The following is a 23310-nucleotide window of genomic DNA, read 5'->3' on the forward strand; positions in this document are numbered from 1 at the left end:
TATTAGTTTCTGATACTGCTCTAACAAATTACCAAAGTTTAGTGGCTTGAAACAATACAGGGAGCAAGAATTCCTGTCCCCTCAAAGGCTGTTCTAGCTGGACTAAGAATCAAATTGACCTGAGAGGAATTAATAAGAGAAAACCAAATTTAGTAAGTATATGTACGGGGAACCCACACAGACATGGAATCAAAAACAGAGGCAACATGAAGCATATATGTCATCCCGATCTAAGGAGAAGGGTAGGGTCTGGAACTTGAAAAGAAAGGAATGTGCTTCACAGGGTGATAAAAAGAGCAGATGTTTGGTAATGAGATGTTTGCCCCGACATACAGATGGGTCACTCAGATAACTTTTATCACTGCTAATAACCCTTATTCTGGGAAAGACCCCTCAATTTACATTCTTCTGTGTGGTTAAGAGGGAAAAAAAGGTTTCTCTTGAGCCTGCAGGGTCTCAAATACCTTCAGCTCAAAATAATCCACATGCCACAGTGATACATTCTCAGGCTGGTCTGTCCTGAACCGCTTTGGATCAAAGGTCCAAAATCATCTTTCCTAGGCTAAGGTCAATGTGTTGGCAAGATTAGTTCTTTCTGGAAATTCTGAGATGAGGCTCACATCCTTCCCAGGTTTGGGAGACCACACAGTCCCTCTCTTCATGTTCAGAGCCAATAGTGCAGCATCTCTCCTTTACGACTGCTGCCTCCATCCTCCTGTGTTCCATGATTGTGGCCCTCCCTCTCTCTCTTATGAGGATGTTTAGGGATTTTATTGAACCCACTTGGATGATCCAGAAGAATCTCCTAATCTCAAGATCCTTAATATCTCATCTTGAGGAGCTCTTCTGTCTCTTAAAGCAACATATTCACATGTTCTGGCATCTGGACATGAACATCTTTGGGGGCTATTTATTATTCAGTCTACGATAATGGCTAAGTGCAAATATAATTTCAAATAAAATACATGTTTCTTATTGTTGCTTTTAACTACTTTTCATCTGTAGCAACGTTATTTCACCTATTTGCTTCTGTCAGGATTTTGAAAATCATGTAGCCTGTGCCTACATATTCCCATTGTTATAAAGGGTGCAGTTGTTGACAAAAAATTCCAAATTAGAGGTGCCTGGGTGGGTCAGTCAGTTGGGCAGCCAACTTCAGCTGGGGTCATGATCCTGGCATTTTGCGAGTTTGAGCCCCACATTGGGCTCCGTGCTAAGCTCACTTAGGATTCTTTCTCTCTTTCAAAGAAATAAATAAACTTTAAAAAATTCCAAATTAAATGTAGTATACTATTTTCTACATTGTTTTTTCGGTGTATATATCTTAGTTCTATAACCATTAGTTTTGTTAAACAAGTGGAAAGTATTTTCTTCTTTTGTGAAATATCTTTTTATGTGAACTGTGCCCAATTTTATACCGGAAGATATTGGTGTTTTAAAATTATTTGTAAGTGATTCCTTAGATATTAACTACATCAACATGTTTGTTCACATATTGTGGTTTATGTCTTTAATTTGTCATTTGTCTTTTATTTCTATGTGTTTTTATCGTGTAAATGTCATCAACTTTTATTTGGTCAAACTCATCAAGCTTTCTCTTTTGCATTTGATTATTGAAAGAATTATTTCCACTAAATGTAGGTTGACATTCATTTATGTTTTTACTTTTTGCAAGATCTTATTTCTTGATCTTCAAAAAATTTAAAATTTAATGCAACAACTTTTTTGTTTTATGTAAGTAAAGAGTTTTGTTTACAGTTTGAACATATTTAAATAATTGTTGCAGCATAATTTAATGAATAACATGTATATATTTTGGAATGCATGTATACATTTTTTCTTAATGTGCTGAGAACAAGTCCAAAGCCAGCTTCTTTTTCTTTTCTTTTTGGATAAACTTATTTTTTATCTTCTCCGTATATTCACATATTTACATTTTTATTTTTAATTTATTTTTAATTTTATAATGTTTTTATTTATTTTTGAGAGAAAGAAAGACAGAGTGACAGCAGAGGAGAGGCAGAGAATGAGGGAGAGACAGAATCTGAAGCAGGCTCCAGGCTATGAGCTGTCAGCACAGAGCCCAACACAGGGCTCGAACTCGCAAACCATGAGATTATGACTTGAGCAGATTTCAGATGCTTAACTGACTGAGCCACCCAGGTGACCCATGTTTTTAAAGTTCAAGGTTTCAATCTGGATATTTATAAGGATTAGTCATTTACATTAATAGTATCTGGGTCCTGGTATGCCTTTCAAAATAGAAATGACATTTTTCTGGTATTGCCCTGAAATAGTCATTGAAGTACTGACTCTGGGTCCCTTATTTTAAATACTAATATCCTTTTACTATATTATGAAAATAGTACAGAAATATAAGAAAAAAGTATTATTTTAAAAGGAAGCTTTTGTTTTCATAGGTAAATGAAAATTAGCCATTGGAGTTGGGGAAAGACTATATTCTCTAGATGAAGGGAATAGAAAATAAAAATAGCAATAAAAGAGCACTTTTCAGAATTACAGGAAGGTCGATTTCCTAAGAATGAAGGTGAACTAGAGAGGGACATTACCTGAGACATAAGAGATTGGACCCGTGTCACAAGGGACAATGTATACCAAACAAAATAATTTATTTGATATAGTTTATTTATATGTAATTATTACTAACATATAAATTAGGTCAGATATTTTATGTCATATATGTTAATATATTTGTGTATAAATATATTGTGTAAATTGGGGCAACTGGGTAGGCTCAGTCATTTAAACATCTGACTTCAGCTCATGTCATGACCTCACTGTTCATGGGTTCAAGCCCCACATTGGGCTCTGAGCTGACAACACAGAACCTGCTTGGGATTCTGTCTTTCTCCCTTTCTCTGTACCTCCCCTGCTTGCATGCTGTGTTTATCAAAATAAATAAATAAACACTTTTTAAAAATTTTTGAAAATTCTAACATATTAATTTGATACATTTATATATTGTAATATAATTGCCATTATAGCAATTAGTATCTCCACCATGCTACATAATCGTCATTTCTTTTTAGTGGTTGGGATAATTAAGTCCTAGTTTCTTAGCAAGTTGGATAATTATAATGCTATATTGTTGTCTGTATTCAATATACTGTGCATTAGATCTCCCTCTATAAATACCATAATTTCCTATCCATTCTTCCATCGGTGGACATGTAGATTATTTCCATATCTTTGTTATTGTGAATAATGTTTCAATGGACAGGGGAATGAAGATACATCCTTGCAGTACTGATTTCATTTCCTTCGGATGCATACCCAGAAAAGAGATTGCTGGATGATATGTTAGTTATATTTTTAATATTTGAAGAACCTCTATACAGTTTCCAATAATGGCTGCATCAATTTACACTCCCACCTGTAGTGTACAAGGGTTCTTTTTCCCCCCATCCTTGCCAACACTTGGAATCTTCTGTCATTTTGATAATGACCATGCTAATAGATATGATGTATAGCTTGTTACAGTTTCAATTTTCACTTCCCTGATGATTAGTAATTTGAACACCTTTTGATTTATCTGTTGGCCATTTCACTTCTTATTTTGATTACCTGCTAGAAATAAGATTCTAGAACTAATAGAAGATATCGGAAGAAATATGCCACTTAGGTATTTAAATAAGCTTATGGATCAGTTAAGTCTGAATACTTCAAGTGAGTATATACACAGTGAAGAAATAAGACAGAGAAGGCACACTAGGGAACATTTGTGTTTAAGGGATGGGGACAGGAGAAGAGACTAGAAAAATAATGAGACTAGAAAATAATGAGAAAAAAAACTATCAGAAAGAAAGACGGAAAAGTAGAGACAAATGATTATCACGCAAAGGATTAGAAGATACAAGGCAGTCAATGTGATGAAATATGCAAAATGGTCAGAAAATATAGGGAGTGAACATTTCCCCATGGATTTTGAGATTTAGGAGATACTAGGTTACTTAGGACAACCCAATGAGCCAGTAGGCTGGAAAACAAATGCAGTGGAATGGTGAATGATGCACAAAAAGAATCAATATTTCTATATTGATATATCTTCTATATTTAGAAGCTTTGTTATGAAGAGATGATTTAGCTCTGGGGAACGTGGAGAAGTCTCAGCGAAGATTGCAGTGAGCTGATCATGTTAACACTGGACTACGTTGAAGGACCGACTGTTAAACTGAAGGACATAAGCAGGTCCTTAAGCAAATGGTACAGGGAAGGAATGCAGGACACAACAGGGTCCTTGGCCTTCGGAGAAAACGTCCATCTTCCCTTTAGATCACAAAGGTTCCAGTAAGACTGACTAACTGATAATGGATGCTTCTTTATGTGTGGAGATAAGGAAGATTAAATTATTAATCTTGGGTGGTAGTCTCCTCCAACAGTGCCAAACAATGAGGGATGTCTGTCATATAAAAGTGAGCTTGAAGTGACACCAGACTTTCATAGACAGTCTTATGAAAGAAGAGGGAAGCAAAAGTACTAGGTGTATGATTTTCAACACCTTTCCTGACCAGGGTAAGTAAGATAAACAGCTGGCTTTCCTCCTCTCTTATGTCATTTAAATATTAGCTCCATATACATTAAGTGGTGACAGGGGAGGTGAAAATAAGTGACTCTTTTAGGTGTAATCAATTAAAAGCCAAGTTAACTGGCACCTCATTTGCCTTCTGTAAATTGCTCCCTTCCCAAGAGACCCACCGTTTAATCTGGCCTGGATTGTGATGTTCAAAATTAAAATTTGTTTAATGTTTGCAGGTTCTTTCATATTTCATCAGGAAAGGATATTTTATAAGCTCTAATGGTGCATTTATGATTCCTCTGCTTTCAAATTATATTTTTTGTGAATTAAGCAGACTTTAAACCATCTAATATTCTCTCATTTGACACAGAGAAAAAAGTTAGACCCTTTAGTCACTCAAAGGCCCTGCATGAGCTGATCCCCTGCTTGCATTTGAGCTCAGATCCCGGCTCTCTCTTCCAGTGGTGGCCAGGGGCCACTCCTGCAGACTCAGAAGAACCTGGTTAGCACTTCTCATCACACCTCCCCCCGCCCCCTCCCCCATCGTGCCAGTAGCTTGAAATCAATCATGGTGCTTGTATTTACAACAGAAATTGACAAAGTCTAAAAAACGTGACTTGCTTTCTCTACCTTTCCTTCCTTTCCTTTTCCTCTTCCTTCCTTCAAGTCAGTTTAAAAGCCCATCATTGCTTTCTCCTTCCCTTACCCTGTTCAAACCATGCAGGCTTTTTCTTACTGTTTCTTGCTTTCTTCTTCTTCTTCTTCTTCTTCTTCTTCTTCTTCTTCTTCTTCTTCTTCTTCTTCTTCTTCTTCTTCTTCTTTTTCCTCTTCTTTTTCTTCTTTAATGTTTATTTATTCTTTGAGAGAGAGAGATATAGAGAGAGAGAGACTGACAGAGAGAACAAGCAGGGGAGGGGTAAAGAGAGAGAGAGAAAGAATCTGATGCAGGCTCCAGGCTCTGAGCTGCCAGCACAGAGCCTGACATGGGTGCCGGAGTCCAGCTCCAGCAGGTCCAGGGGTCCCTGAAGGATGGACGGTGTCGGCGAGAGAGAGAGTGAGAGAGACTCAAGGTTCTTTCTGGTCACCAGGCAGGCATCTCTGCCCTGTCGGTTTTGGTGTCTTTATTTACAGGTCAAACGTTAACATGGCATCAGAAAATGGAATTTTTACAATGGATAGCTCTCTGTGACAAGATGTTTTTGGAAAATGTACAGAAACAGGTTTTACAGAAGTCTTCTTGCAGAACTGCCCCAATTATAGTGAGGTTGAGTAACTAAGAAAATAACAGGGTGTTCACATTTTAACAACACTAAGATTAAGGCATAGGCTTGTAGATACTCTTATCCATCCTCATCACAGCTGCCAGGGGAAGGGAAGGTGTTTGTGCAATGTAGGCCTTAGGGAAGGGGCTGCTATACATCATCAGTTAGCAAAGGTATATGTGGTAACTTATGTTCTGCCCTGATCTGTTCCTTCTCTCTAAGTTAGGCTCTTTGTCTCCGGGCAAGACTTGGTTTTCCAGTTATATGCTTTATGGCACCAGAGAGCCAGCCATACCTTCAAAGAGTTTAGCTCATTTCCAATACATAGAATAGCCTCTTCGAGTGCATTTACCTTTGTGTCTACTTTTATGATTTCTTGAATAGCTAGGGTATGAGAGACATTTTCGGTTAGTTGATTTACATGTTGAGCTGTATGAACCTCTTGGACTAACGGGAAGGTAGAAACAGAATTGTACATGTAAAGGTCAATCTTTTATGAGTAAGTGTCATTAGCCTGTTCATAGCTCAAGGGAATGTATGGAGGGAAACAGGACTTGCTGGAGACATGATGTCTATTCCCATAATCAAAAGAAGAAGTCCCCACAATAAGTTCCTTCACAAGGTGCAATCATCATACCAGGGCCGGAATAAGGGGACAATTCACTCCCGATATTGATCAACAAGGTACCTTTGGGCTCAGTGCTCAAGCAGAAATAATTGAGTGGGGGTGGATATTGGTCGTCACCTGATTGGCAAGAGACCGTGCAAACTTGCTTTAACCTCACGAGGAGTTTTCTCGACTAATGGGCTCAGAATGGCTCCCAACACATGGGGAACCATGAGATCATGATCCAAGCCTAAGTCAGACACTTAACCAGCTGAGTCACCCAGATGCCCCTACCATTTCTTGCTTTCAGTATGCAACCTCTCATTTTAGGACCTTTGCATTTTGCTCTTCCTCTTCCTGAAATGCTCTTTTCCAGAATTTCATAGTCCACTTCATACTTTTGGGTCTTACTCATGGGTCACTACTTCAGTAAAACCTTCCTAATTATAGAACAAATGTCCTGTGCTCTCTCCCACTGAAACACACACACACACACACACACACACACACACACACACACACACACACACACACACACAGCATATCCTATTCTCCTACGTTCTCTTTCAATATCTCTGTGGTACTTATGATCATCTATTAAACTCTGATCTTTTATTAATCAGTTTATTGCTTGCTCTGACCCACCTAATATATATTTCCATGGTTTTGAACAATACTGAATGCTCAGTTCCAGAAGAATACTACTCAATAGTAGCTTGTTGAATAAATAAAGTAATAATACCATTGATGCCTTTAAATATATTTAACAAGCTTTAACATTTCTTCTTGTTTTTATTACAATATTTATTAAGAATACCAAGATCCTATTGTACTTTTTCTCTATATTTTTAAATTGTTATTATCACTTGACAATAAAATAATAAATATCTTATAATCAGTAAGATGGCTTAGGTATCATGTAAGAAATTAGAACAGCCCAAAGATGGCACCTAGTTGTTTAAATAAAAGCATAATAATTCAAAATTAATTTAAGTCAAATAAATGTAAAAAAGTTATATTTTGTAAAAGATGATCTCTTATTCTTTTGCTGCTCATAAGTGAGGCTCTCTGCAGTTTTCTTAATAGCATGTGGAATGGGGCCATGGGCTAGGACTGTGTCTATTGCTCTACTTCTGTGAAAGGTACATGATGCAAGCAGTGATCAGTGCAGTCCTATCATCCAAGAACTCCCCACATAAATTTATAGCAGGTGGGTATTGCCATGAATCCATATAAAATAATTTCCTTGGAGAACTATTTCAATTGTGAACACACAACATGTATTTAAAATGTGTTACTTTACTTGTATCCATTTTCCTGAACTGTATGATTATTTTTTCCTCCCATGACCATAGACCAAAATTGACTTCATGGCAAGCTTCTGCTTGCTTCAGTAATAATGAATTGAATCAGTGCCATTCAGCATTTGAATAAATTTTTGATACTGCGATATAATAGAGAAAAAGTCTGTGCATAACTGGATTATTTTCCAAAATCTGGTACTGTTAACATAAATAAATAAACAGAAAAAAGACTAAAATATGAAAGCAGTAAATTTGCACAGTCAATATGAGCAAGAGAAAGGAAAGCGACAGTATGGAGAAAAAGAAACCAGTCTGATTGCATATTAAGCTCTCTCTCCAAAGAATCAATTGGATNAGAAAACCCCAAGCAGGCTCCGGGCTAGCAGCGCATGGAACCTGACATGGAGCTCAAGCTCATAAAACCGTGAGATCATGACCTGAGCCAAAATGCCAAAATTAAGAGTTGGACACTTAACTGACTGAGCAACCCAGGTGCCCCTTGGATTCCATTTTAATCTACTTTTTATTTATGAAACTCACAAGTAAAAATAAATGGAACCATCTTAACATGTGAACTTTAACTTGGAACATTCTGTTGATAATATACCTAAAATTATATATATATATATATATAAAATTCTCAATCTCTCAGCTTTATCCAGTCTATACAGCACAAAATTACTCATTTATCCAGTCTATACAGCACAGATCTACCAGTATTACTGTAAACACACAACATAATTCTGGATTTTTAGATTTAGGCCTCCATTGCTTTCTCTTGGTCTTTTAGCAACGATATTCCAGACATTTACAGATCTGTTTCAATCTATGTTTACAGTCCCATTTCTTTCCTCTCTCACTTTTTCCACTCTTTACTTTAACCTCGCTAAGAGCTCCTTATCTCCTACCACTTTCCAAACATTCTGTGTTTTTTCATGACTCCTAGCTCTGCACCTACTTCTTCCTGGAAACTTCGTTCTACGTTTTTCCACCCTTTGACCTACATATACCGGTGAGAAAAATCAGATCCTATTTCCTCTGTAAAGAGTTTCTTCTCTCTGGTCCTTTTAATGAGTAAGCCATCATATCACTAGTTCCATAGAACTCTGTCTGTACCTCTGTCATTGACATCCATACACAAGTGTTTTTATGGCACATTTTATTTTAAAGATTGTTTATGTGTGTCTCTGCATGTCTGCACTGCTTATTATTTAAAATAGAGAATTTGAGCTTATTCATTTTTTTTTTATCATGACACGAATCCCATTTTCTGGCCCTTTGTAATTTACCAATTTGTTGTTAATTATGGAATTAAAAAAATGAGTAGATTGTGTTATAGAAAATTCTAGAAATGCCCTCCTCCCAAGATTCCTATACTATGGTTTTTCAATCAAACTTGCATCCGGGTACCGCTGTGAGGGATGTTGAAGGTAGAATTAAGGTACTAGTTGAATGTCTCTAAATTAGGGAGAATATCCGAAATTATCTATTTGGATCAAGGTAGTCGTGTGACCATTAAAAGCAGCAGAATGCTAAGGGACCTACTGGAGCCGTGCAGCTCGCGCACGGGGATGGATGGAGAAGAGGCAGACGGAAAGATAAGAGGCATTTGGAACATGAAAAGGACTTAATGCTGATGCCTTTGAGAGAGGAAGGAAGAGGGCTGTGAGCCAAGAAGTGTGGTTGGCTTGTGGAAGCTGCGGATGACCCTTGACTGACAAGCAGCAAGAAAACAAAAATCTGGGAGCTACGACCTCCTGGAACTGAATTCTGCCAGCAACTTGAATAAGCCTGGAGCCCATTCATCTCAGAACATCAGAAAGGAACACAATCTTGCTGGCACCTCGATTTCAGCTTTGTAACACCTTTGTCGGGATTCTGACTTCCAGCACTGTAAGATAATAGATAAAATCATGGTGACTTATAGCGGTGGTAGAGAAGAAATATAAAAACAATGACTTGTATTCTTTCTTCAGAAAAAAAAATACGTTTATTCAGTGTTCCGCTTAAGGTTCATCACCCTAGGCGCTGTTCCATGGGCTAAAAACAAAATGGTGAACAGGAAAAAGCCTCAACTCTCATGGAGCTTAATTCAATTCAGCTTGCCATTGTGCTAACAGTATAAAACTTTTTAAAATCATTAATTATTTGCATGACTGTAAATAATTCAGTGACTAATCAGTGTGGAGAATTAAGGTTACCACAGTGAGAACAGATTCACTGTCTCCTACCACCTTTCATTTAGGATTTACGTTCATATACCTACCCTAGTGGAGATTCTCTGGAATTCTTTTTTCCTTGTTGAATTGATTGCATACAATTTTTGTCTAATATAATGTGGTTTTTCTTCAGTTCTTTTGAGAAGTTAGATTGCCTCATGGTAAGAGGCACAATTTAATCCTGTTATTGAGATTTTATTTTCTTAATATTTAATTTTCTAAGTGATTTTGCAAAAACCACCACATGTACAGATATGGAAAGTGATTTTCATAAAGGTCCCTCAAATTCCATATCATTTCAGCTTTTTTCACCAAAATTGTATGCATATTTTTACTTGCTAGGATGCATAATAGTGGAGTCAGTTCCCTTTAGGACAAAATGTTTTAAAAAATATGAATATGTTTGGGGCGCCTGGGTGGCTCAGTCAGGCATTCAACTCTTGGTTTCTGCTCAGGTCTTTATCTCACAGTTTGTGAGTTCGAGCCTTGGATCGAGCTCCACACTGTCAGTGTGGATTCTGGTGGAGATTCTCTGTGTCCCTCTCTCTCTGCCCCTCCCCTTCATGTGCTCTCTCTCTCTCTCAAAAAAAAAAAAATAATTAAAAAAAATAAATACATCAATTTAAACAAATTAATGTGCTTTTCTTTTTTTGCCTTTTTGATGAGTTTCATTCTGTTGGGCTTGGATGGCTGTGTTCTATGTATTCCCTCTTGGATGGAGAAATGGGAATGGGTTGAAGATTAGGGTATTACTGTATCCATGTAAAGAGAAGGAGGAACACAAAGACTGTATAAGGTTGGGGCTTAGAAAAAATTATAGAAATAACATAAAGGGTTTTGAAATTAAAAATGCGGTGATTTGAAGGCCTTCTTTTAAGCTCTGAGAAAAGATTTTCTAGCATCATTTTGCTTCAGTTAGGACATCAAAAGCCTGACCTATGGATTCAGCTCACAGTTAACCCCTCCCATGGAGAAGACTCCCCTCATCTCTGTCATCAGAGCCGGCAGATTTGCTCATGAGAGTGTCCGAAGAGAAGGAAACAGGACTCACTCATAGATAACTGTGAAATGGTAAGTAAAGAGAAGAAATAGGGAAGCTTAACTGTCACATTGTTGTTCAGATTTGCCCCTTACATACCTTGGCCTAGAGGTGGGAAATTTTATTACATGAGAGAAGCAGGTGTGGAATCTTGCTTTGGACTCCTGTTTGGTGCTCTTAGAGGGAATCACTGCTGTGCAGAGATGGCTTGTAGGTATGCATAGTCTAGCATAGTGGAGAAGGTACAGAGGACTGCATGGAGGAAGAGGAGGCTAGGTCCCTATAATGGCTTAGACCCATGAGGCATGGCACCAAGTTGGGCAAGATTAGGCACAGCAAGCCTCAGGTTGTCTTCCCAGGTCAGGGGCTCCAAGAATAGAATAGGGTCTGAAGCCAGAGAAATTATTGAGGAAAAACAGAGTCTTCAAGGGTATAGGTCAATGATCTCCAAGAGTCTTACTTGATCCCAAAAGACAGACTGTATTTAACAGCTATAAATGCTGCTTTCTGTAGGAAGAAGTGAGACGTTGCCCTGGAAGCCAAGAGAGTCATAAATACACTTCATTAAGTCCCCTGCTCCCAGTTCACAAGGAGCGCACAGACTTCCACACGCATGTCCCTGTGGAAGGGGCAGGGAAGGGAGATGGAAAACAGAACAGTCCGAGCCTGAAAATGTTACCAAATCCCAAGTGTGGCTGCTTGTCATGCGAAGTGCCAATACTCAAGAGACCAGTGTTGATTGGAAAGGGACATGAGATTCATGCAGGAGGCCAGCTACCTGGCGAGAAGGCTGACTCTTGTCCAGTAACCAACGCCATGGTTCCTGTCCAGCCAAGAAGTTTTCAAATGGACAAAAGGTAGTTAATCAATGGGCAGGGGCCGGGGTCAGTGCCTATAACTGTAACTTTTCCTGATTCCATGTAGATGTAGGTAAATATTTACAGCTTTCACTGCTTCGGGGTTGTGCCTGAAGTCCAGTTCTGTGACCTGTGAGGGCTTTCAACGCTTCTTCTAGAAAAGGATGTAAGATATATAGATACACAAGGAGGGTTAGTATATCAATCATATGAACTAAAGAACATCAATTAAAAATCACCAAGCTAGTTATGAAGATCAAGGCAGCCTCAAAGATTCTTACTGTTTTTTTAAGAAGAAATAGAATGATGGAATTTTGGGAACTGACAGAGTAAAATCAGCTTCAACTAAAAGTCACATAAAATTATTATTATTCTTTATTAGCATAAACTAGGATAAGGATAAGTCTTGTTGAAGACCAGTCCAAGGCATATTTTCTTGGCACATTCAAACGTCAGTGCAATAGCATTTGCTAGCCCCATCATATATGTTTTGGAAGTTCCTTTCTCATTTTGAGTTTTTGAGTTTTCTACAGCTAGGTTACAATTTTCCCCATTTAACATGATTTTGATTTCGTGTATTCTCTGGAGGCATATGAAAATATGTATTTATAATCCCAGCACCTTGTATTCATATCACTTTTTATAGATTCAATGTGCTTTCCCTTGCATTATCCTTCCTGATCTTGTGACTGGGGGGTGGGGGTGGGGGGGCACAGTATACAAGTTCTCCAGCAGCATGAAATGGCATAAATTACTTAGGTCTACCATCACTGCAACTCCCGAGGGGAAATCACTAGGCTGTAGAAGCTGAAGACTGGCAGGTTTAATTATAACAGTAATACTAATGGAAGTTAACAACTGTTAAGCCTTATTTGCCACACACCTTTTTTACATGGTTTATAATGATTCCTCCATTTAATTTTTACACAAACAATTTTCAGGGAGGCCATCTCAGACTTAAGAAACTAAAATAGACAAGACTTCTGTGTCAGGTTCTGAAAAGTTTCTACGAAGTTCTATACTTGATTTTACTTTAAACATGTGGGGATTTAAGGAGTTGAAAGTCCAGAGGCTTTATAGTTAAAGAAATTGCTTTATGATATATAACCCTAGATCCCAGGGACTATTTTCTTAAAAAAAAAATTCTTTAATGTGTATTTATTTTTGAGACAGAGAGAGACAGAGTACAAGCAGGGAAGTGCCAGAGAGAAGAGACAGGGAGACACAGAATCTGAAGCAGGCTCCAGGCTCTGACCTGTCATCACATAGCCAAATGCTAGGGTCAAACTCACAGACTGAGAGATCATGACCTGAGCCAAAGTCAGAGGCTCAAACGAATGAGCCACCCAGGTACCCCTCTCAGGGACTATTTCCAGTACCACTCATTTTTGGCAGCTCTTTGTCATTCAGCTTTTAAAAGATTCATCAAAGGAGGATATCATTTTTGACTAGAAACTTTTGTTTTCTCTAGTAATTTTATATAAGTCAAATTTTTCCTCTAAGATATTCTCAGTTTGTTGAGTAATTTTTGTATATTTTTTCCTTGGATACTGAGTGACTAATGAATTTAAATATTTTCAATGCAATATGTTTTTCTTGGAACATGCTTACTGTAGGAGCAGAAATTATTTTCCTTTCTTCCCTCCTGTGTACTTTGACTGTTCTAATAATTAAATTGATATAAGACAGATTGATGGATGAAAAACAAATTTTGTACATATGGGAGCCCCATATAAATATGAGCCCCAAAGGACAGCCAGTTAACAGGCTTGTGTAACATTCTAAACTAAGGACAGGGTAGAGGTCTGGGGATTCAGAGGGGAGGAGAACCATTCAAAGGAAGGCAGGGATGTTTGGAAAAGAAAGGTTGCCCTGTTATGCAATATGTTTCTTAGGTAAAAAGGTGTCTCTATTAATAGCTTTCTTTCTGGTACACGCCCCCTTTCCAATGTAAATTTGTGCAGTTGAGGGGGAGGTAAAGAGCTTTTCCTGATCTGTTTGGGTTTTGATTGCCTTTAGTTCAAAATAATCATTCTGCCAAGGAGACATATTTTGGGGTGGCAAATTCTGTTCCCTTTCATGGCTAACTAAGGATTCTGTGGTTGTTAACAAAAGATTTAGAATACCACTTGTTAAACATGGTTTTAAAAAATATCAAACCAGTGTAACAGCTTTTTTGGGGGTAGACAAAGATCCTTAATCAAACTTTAGTTGTTGTTTTCATTCTGTTCAGAACTCTTTGATTTATAAATATGTTTTTGGCATTTTCTCCTAACTAAAATTGTCTCATGTTAACTAGTTTAATTTAAAAAGATAATATTTAAGACTGAATTAATGTAAATTATTTATTTTATTCATGATTCCACCATATCATTAGCACAAAATATAAATGTTTTGTTCAGAATTAAAGATTATTCTAATAATATATGAAGACTAAAGAAACTCAATCAGAAAATACATTTTATTATAGGGACCTAGGTTACCTTTGATACTGTGATGTATTAATACATTTATGTCATAGATATTATCTAAATTAATTATCACAGTGTTACAAGTAGAGATATAACTTGTGTTCAAACAAATAGGAAAACGATTAAATTTAGGAATATCAAATGTTTTAATGTAGAGGATCTGTTATTTGTGTATCCATCATTGTGAGATATTTATTGTTCTAGGCTACAGAGTTGTCTTAACTCTAAAATAGCAAAATAACCAATTTGATCATTTAAAAAAATTTTTTTAAGTTTATTTGAGAGAGACAGAGGCAACACGATTAGGGAAGGGTCACAGAGGTGGGGGAGAGAAAATCCGAAGCAGGCTCCCTGCTGCCAATGCAGATCCTGACATCAGGCGAACTCATGACTATGAGTTCACGGCCTGATGAAACCAGAGTTCGTGACCTGAGCCAAAAGTAAGAGTCAAATGCTTAGTTGACTGAGCCACCCAGGTGCCCTTGATCATTTATTCTTCTTTGGATAAGTTAGCTGTTCTGGTACAAATCTTGGAACAAAATACATGCAAAATATATTTATTTGATCTCTGGATTTATTAAATAAAATAAATTTATTTATTTGAAATTACTGAAAGGAATTAGCAAAATAATGGTGCCTGTCAATACTGGAAAGAAGTACAGGGAATGAAGACTTAAATTATGATTGGACTAACGGTACACCCGGAATTCAGAAAAATAGACCCAGCCCTCATTAGGTCTATGACCCCAGAGAAGCAAAAAGACCTCTCTTAGCACGATGTTTGCTTCTGCAGTATAAAAGGATGTGACCAGAAGTTACCAAGTATATTAATGAGAGTTCTGAAGGCCAGGAGAAGACTGAGCCTTGGCTCCAAGAGAGTTAGGCAGAGAGCAAAGTCTCTCCCACTCAGCCTTTTTTTGTTATATTCAGGTTTCCAAAGAACTGAATGAGGTCCACCTACATTGGAAAGCACCAAGTACTTGAAGTTTCATCCAGAAACTTCATCACTGCAGCATCCAGATGAATGTTTAACCAAATATCATGGGTCCCCATAGTCCAGTTAAGGTGACACGTAAAATTCACTATCACAACAAACTCTATTCCAGATATTCTCTGTTCTGGTTTACTAACCTTTTGCTAAATCAGATCCTCCACTCTTTTCATCTTACTTTGCCTACAAACCGCACCATTTCCTTTAGTTAAAACATGTCCTATATTTTACCGTTTTCTTTTGTACACTCTAATTGTACTAGCATTATGAGTGATGACGCATTACGCCATATGCTGTCTGTCTCTTCAGCAATTATGTTCTCTATTCTTCCCCTCCCGATCCCAGGACCATATCCTCGGACTTTTATCTCTCTGAGATAAATTCAGACGATCCAAAGGAATCACCATTTTGCAGAATGAAAATAGAGAAATATTGGCAGTTTTTCTGCTTCAATGTCAATTACCAGTATATCTGCTTTGGAACAAACCAAGACATTCAGTTCATTAATTTTTTTCCTTATTTCTCTAATGTTTTTAGTCTCCTATACTATGTTTTTCTCCTTGCTTAGATTCTATAATCTACTATCTAACATTCTTTGAATAGTATTCTTATCTAGTATCTTTCAGCAAAGTAAATCTAGCAACTGGATTACTGATCAATTTTAGAGAAAAATTGCAAGTGAGCAGACCAGATTTACTCTGATTTGTAACATCAGTAAGACCTCTAATTTCACCCACCAATCTGACTCAGTTTTCCTGTTCAGTGCTCATTCCAGTTTTCAAAAAACAAACATTTCAATATTTGCCTTTGACATCTTCCTTTTGTTCTCAGCAATTAACTTTATATTCTGTATCACAGCAAATATAAAAATCGTAAATGAGAGTTTTCTAGAACTTTCTATCATTAACGAAAACAACAAACAGCAGATATGCACACATTTTCATTATACTATCTAGTTAAATTTTAAAACTTGCCCTTTCTACTATGTTGCTCTATACTGACGCGATTTTAAATTCACTTGTTGATATAAAAAAAAGAGAAAAAATGTTTTTAGAAGTAAAGTTGTTTTGGGGTATTCTGAGTGTTATATGTAGGTGATAAATCATTGGATTCTATTCCTAAAATCATTATTGCACTATATGCTAACTAACTTGGATGAAAATTAAAAATTAAAAAATTAAAACAAAGAAATACTAAAAGAAGGGAAAAACAAAAAAAAACCCCCGCATAAGTATTCATGCTAAGGACTTAGCTGGGGCAAATGTCCAAAGACAGGAAACATGTACAGATTCTAATAAAATATGACACTTTGATCTCTGCTCTCCCCCCAAAATTGGCATCTCCAAATGATCACAAAATTTGGTTCTTTACTAATATGGTGAACTACACTGTTTAATTTTCAAAAATTAAACTAATCTTGTTTAATGAGGATAAACTCTTCCTGGCCATTGTCCAGGATTGTATTCTCTATTGTTTAATTCAACTTGCTAATATTTTAAGACTTTTGCATCTATACTCATGAATGATATTGTTCTTTGGGGTTTGCTTGCTTTCTTCCCTGTTTTCAATATCTTTCACAGATTATGCTTTTATGGTTATACTGGTCTTATGAAACAGGTTAGTAGCTCTTCCTTCCCTTTTTATTTTCTGAAAGTCTTTGGGAAAGATTAGGTCCATATCTTCCTTCCCTGTTTGACAGAATTCAGCATTAAACCCATCTGAGGTTGGGTTTTCTTGAAGAAAGTTTGTTGAATATAAATTCAATGCTTTTCATAGAAATGGAGCTACTTACATTTTATGTTCCATCTTTGTAATTTGTGTCAAACTGAATTTTTTCAAGGAATATGTGTACTTTATATAAGTCAAGTTGTCAATTGTTTTTGGTGTAGGTTGTGTATAATATTCTCTTATTATTTGTTCACTGTCTCTATGATCAAAAGTGATAAGCTTTCTCTTATTCCTAGTATTGGTAATATGGGCCTTTCTTTCTTTCTTTTTTTTTTTTTTTAATGTTTTATCTATTTCTGAGAGACACAGCATCATCTCGGGAGGGTCAGAGAGAGAGGGAGATACAGAATCTGAAACAGGCTCCAGTCTCTGAGCTAGCTGTCAGCACAGAGCCAGACGCGGGGCTTGAACCCACCACACATGAGATCATGCCCCGAGCTGCGGAAGTCGGATGCTTAACCGACTGAGCCACCCAGGCGCCCCATATGTGCCTGTCTGATTAGTCTATTCAAGGTTTATAAATTTTACCAACTTTCTCAAAAATCAATTTTTAGCTTTATTAATTTTCCGTTTGAATATTCAACATTTTGTTCACCTGATTTTTATGATCTCTTTCATTGTACTCATTTTGGGGACATTCTGTTCTGACTTTTCTAGCTTCTTGATAATTTTGGATCATTGGTATTTGGGATATTTCTTCTTGTTTACACAGGCAGTTCAAGTTACAGATTTCATATTAAGCATGGCTTTCAACTAAATCCCACAATATTTGATATGCTGAGTTTTTATTATCACTGAAATCATAATCTTTTCAAGTATTTTCTTGTGATTTTTTCTTTAATACATATTATTTAAAAGCTTTTGCTTTTTAAAATGTATTGGAGATTTGCATAGGTATTTTATTATTATTACATTTTTAAAATTACTTAATTAATTAATTATTTTGAGAGAGAGAACTCATGGGCAGGGGAGGAGTAGAGAGGGAATGAGAATCCCAAACAGCCTCGACTCAGTGTGGAGCCTGAAGCGGGGCTCAACCCCACGAATGGTGAGGTGATCTGAGCCAATATCAAGAGTTGAAGACATAACTGACTGAACCACCCAGACACCCTAATTATTATTACTTATTTTTAAATAAATTTAATTTTTGGTCAGAGTACAGAATACTCTGTATGATCTCATTCTTTGGACTTTGCTAGAACTTATACTTTGGCATGTGTGCTATCTTGGTAAATATATGACGTGCACATGAAAATAACGTGTATTCTGCAGTACTTGATGTAGTATGTATAAACACCAATGGAATCAAGACGGTTGATGATGTCAGTGATGTTTTTTATGAATTCACTGATTTCTTCAACTGCTAGTTCTAGTAATTGCTCAGAGGGCTGTTAAGTTTTCTAACTTGGTGGAATTCTTCAATTTTTCCTTTTAATTTCATCAAATAAATCACTTCTGGTATTTAGAAAGCTTATTATTAGGTGCATTACACATGTTTTTTATGTGACCCCAAGCAGTTATCTCCAGAAGAAGCTGGGAATTGCATGGGAACAAAGAGAACAAATAAAAGTTTTTATCTAGGCCAAAGGCTTAACAAGGAGCCACTAGCAATAGTATTAGGATTATCAATTTCACAAATGTTACTGTGTATTTCTGGAAGTTCTAGGGAATATAATTAAGCAATGGAGAAAAAACCCTTTAATTATTAGAAATAAAATAATGAAATCATCCTTAAAGTTTTTGAAAATTAGAGGTTTACATAACTGGAAAACAGTAGAAAATCAATCTTCACAATGATTATTTTCTCTATTCTCTGTCTTTTTTTAAAAAAAAATTTATAGTTTATTTATTTTTGAGGGAGAGAGACAAAGCATGAGCCGGGGAGGGGCAAAGGGAGAGGGAGAAAGAGACACAGAATCCGAAACAGGCTCCAGGCTCTGAGCTGCCAGCACAGAACCAGACGCAGGGCTCGAACCCACGCAGTCGATGCTTAACCCACTGAGCCACCCAGGTGCCCCATATTCTCTATCTTTTTAAAATCCACTCCAGTCAGGATACAATATAATCCCCATTTGTCCAATGAAACTAGTCTTGTCTAATTGTCTATTCTTTGTCTCAAATTAATTGATTTCTCAGTAGTAACACACACACACACACACACAGCCTTTTATACATTTATATGTGTATATCACTTTAATTGTACATTCACTATATGTACATATGTACACAACCTGAATATATAATTGTGGTTTTACTTTCTACATTCTTATCATTTTTTGAATGGCTGGTTTTATATAATTTATATTTTGTATTTTCAACCTCTGAATTTTAGAGTTCCCCAGAGCTCAAGCACAGTTTATTTTTTCTCTACAAGATCTCTAGATGGTCCTATCTAGTCTTATGGCTTTAAATGCCATCTAAAAGTAAGTGGTTCTGAAATTTATGTCTCACAGTTGTGGTCTTTACTGTGGAAGCTTTTAGCATTTCCTCTTTACTATTACTGTTCAAGTTTCACCCGAATGTATCTAGTTATGTCTTTTAAAAATTTTATACTAGATCAAAAAAAGAATTGAGCAGTAAGGGTCAGTAACATCAGATAGAACATGAAGACACGTTCCTTCCTCCAGACTGAGCAAATGTTATTCCATTTTCTAAATGGAATTTCTCTTCACCATTTATTTCATTGTCTACATTTAAAATTGCTGTTGTGTTGAAAATGTGGTAAAAATATTGCTTTTTCTATTACATCTTCTTCAGTTTTCCTTAATTTTTATGCAAGATCCTTTTTATTTCTTAAGTTGTACATTTTCTGGAATTTGGTGGCATTAGAATAAGTGTGTGTGTGTGTGTGTGTGTGCACGCGCTTGCGTGTGTGCCTTGCCTGATTAAGCAGTGGTTGGCAGTTGAGGCTTTTGGAATGAAAAGCTGTGGTGAACATTATGAACTGCTGCTGCATATTTCATCCACAGTTCACCCAAGTTTGCTTACTTCCCTTCACTAATAGGCTATTTTAATAAGTCAAAGCAATGAATGGAATCCCATGACACAGAGTGAGGCAAACCTCATGGTTAGGTTCTCCCTAGGGTATGAGGTTTTAGAGCAGGCACCGGGCTGGGAGTTCCCACAGCTGTTGGCAAAGAAAAGTTTTCCTCTGGGTTTGGAAGACATTCCTGTGATACCTTCAGAGATAGAACTGCCTCTCTTTTATTTTCTCTTCCATCTGGACCCATGAAGGGTTCTAGATTTTCCTCATGTTTCTGCTATGATTGTCTTTTGGGTCCCAGGATTTGATTAATAGTTTTTAAATTCCTGGGTGGAATATAAAGAATGGAGTTATAATGATTAGTGATAATGGATTAAATGGATATATGGCGACCAAGTGTCTATTTAGAAATATTAACACTTCTCTTCATGAGCACTGAACGCTACCTGTAAAACTAGTGATGAGATTATTTACACAAATGAATCATACATGTTATACTCTTAAGAACAAAAATGGTGTAGCCTATATCCCTGTTGCTGTATAAATATCAACATAAGCCACCTTGTTTGTATTGCATATTACCAACAATATCATTGAGTTTATATTTCACAGAGAGCATTATACAATTACTGTTGAATTTTTTAGTAGTGTTAAGACATGATTTTGTCTCCAGGTTAACAGAAGTGAGGAATAAATACTTACAGTCATCATAACTCATAAATGATTTTGTAAAAGATAGAGGCTTAGACTTGGCTGATACTCATGTTCTAATCTTTGTCCCCTTTGACTAATCTTTTGTCATCTCTGGTACTCAGTTGCTATAATATTATTGAATTGGCATAATTGATCTCACAGATCTCTCCCTCTCTAATATTCTATGATATTGTGATCCTATGGCAATGTGATGTATGGTCAGTGTAACAAGGATAGTACTTAGCAGCTGTGATAAGGGGTCTGGTGTTTGACCTGCATTAGCATATCCTGGCAAGAACTTTTCTCTGCTAAAACTACAGCTCCTAATGTTTGGACATTATTGAAGTATGAATCCTTAAAAGAAGGTGCTATGTTGAGAGGGGTGAACTTGGCCCCATTTACCACTACCAAAATTAAAAGAGCATTACACTCTTAGTGTATTAATAAGTAAGATCTTGCAGTTTGCAAGTGGGAGGAAAGACACTGCAACAGCAGATATGTTGAAAATTTATTAGCATCTTGGCACAGGTTCAGATAAATCAAAGCATACATTGTAGAGAAGAGAAATATAAGCAGTATTTTAAATATATGGTTTAATAATGACAAGTAAATTTATAATGATATGAGGTTTGTTTTTTGTCCCAAATCATTTGAATTGTTCCAGTGGGAAACAAACCTCAGCCTGATGTAAGAGAGGGAATTAGAAAAACTTTCCTTTTTTTCCCAATGTACTAATATAGTTTCTCCCAAGCATTGAAAAAACTGCAAGGTGAAACTATAGAAAATAGGATTCTTCTATCCCCTCAAAACAAACTGAGGTCCTGAAAATGTAAAACAAAATGGTATTTTTTTATAATTTCAGGGACTTAGGTAACTATATTCAGTATACTCTTCAGTCAAAATTATATGAAACACTAAAGAAACTTATCTTAAAGTACTCAGGAAAATATGTGAAACTATGATAATGCCAAGTCAAGAAGCTTCGAATTTGAATACACAGGCATTCTTAAAAGTCTTCAATTTTGAATGGAGTCATGTCTACAACTTTGCAATAGCTGAAACTTAAGACCTGCAATAAGAAAATTCTTAATTAAACAGGTGTTGGTTTTAGCATTAATCAATATATAGAATAGCATGCACAGTGAGAAGGAAGAATTGATTAACAAGAGACACGTTGATATACCCAGATCGCAGTATCCTCAACGACCAGAGACCACCAGGGAGACCGAGTCACGCATGCAAAGGCAAAGGGCTTTATTACCGGCTCGAGCTCGGGCTCCCAGACCTCACTATTGCAGTGGATCTGTGCTGAAAGCCCCAAACAAAGGCAGAGTAGGGTTTTTATGGGGTTTGTGACGGGGGAGTTACAGAAATTGTGGCATGGGAACAGTGATCCAATCATAATTATTCAACATTATTGACAGTGGGCTTAACCATACACATTGTCTAGAGTATTCGTTACTTTTGGCGGGATCCAATTACAACATTTAGAGTACCTTTAAATTCAACCAATTACAGAGCGAGCCTAGGGTCTTGTTCAGCGACTAATGGGTTAACTTTAACATTAGGTAACAGGGTCTTATCTATAGTTTCTATCTCTAGGCCTCTCCCTTAATAATGTGGAGGGTGGTCGATGGCCTTTCCTGATTGGGTGTTGCAAGGGTGGTTTCTCCTGCCTTGGGCAATGTGTAACTGCCTGATAGTTTCAGGGAAGCTGAAACTTACGCCTTCTAGTCTGGAGGGGAAACTTAAAGCCTGTCGTGGAGTCAGTTTGGTTTAGACTTGTGTCCTTACAATGTAAGTTCCCAATGAGGGAAGTGCTTTAGTCCAGTCTTACTATAATTTCCTGACTGTAATTAGCAAAATTTAATTTCAGTTTTAAAGACGTCTTTAAAGATATACATCTCTTAGAGTTTAAAATAAACCAAATGGTGTGGAGATGTATGAATATAGAGCTGAATTCCATGTGTCATCTGGTCCATATTGCATTACGTCAAGATGGCTACATTCTTTGTTGATTATACCCTTGGTAGGCCATCTGTTAATATTAGATTATATAGCTTTTAGCAGAGTAAAAAGTCATAGTAATGTTCATTCACCTCGGCATATGTTATTTTTGTTCTTATTGAAATATATTTGACATATAGCATTGTGCAAATTTAAGGTGTACAATATGTGGATTTGATATATTTATATATTGTCATATGACTGACATTGTAGCAATAGTAAGTTACTATCACATGTTACAATCTTATCATTTCTTTTTTGTGGTGGGGAATAATCAAAACCTAGTCTTTTAGCAAGTCTGATGACTATAATACAGTATTATTGTATATATTATGTTCCTAAAATTTGTATGAAACCACAAAATATTCCAAATAACTCAAGCCATCCTGAAAAAGAACAAAACTGTAGGTATCACAACTGTGGATTTCAAGCTATACTACAAAGCTATAATAATTAACATGTATGGTTTTGACATAAAAATAGGTAATAGATCAATGAAACAGAATATAAAGTCAAGAATTAATTCCCACATATGCAGCCAACTAATATTTACCAGGGGAGTCAAGAACGTTCAATGGATAGAAAATAATCTTCCAACAAATGGTGTTGGGA

The sequence above is a fragment of the Crocuta crocuta genome, unplaced genomic scaffold, assembly GCF_008692635.1.
Source record: "Crocuta crocuta isolate KB4526 unplaced genomic scaffold, BGI_CrCroc_1.0 scaffold89, whole genome shotgun sequence".
Classification (NCBI taxonomy): domain Eukaryota; kingdom Metazoa; phylum Chordata; class Mammalia; order Carnivora; family Hyaenidae; genus Crocuta; species Crocuta crocuta.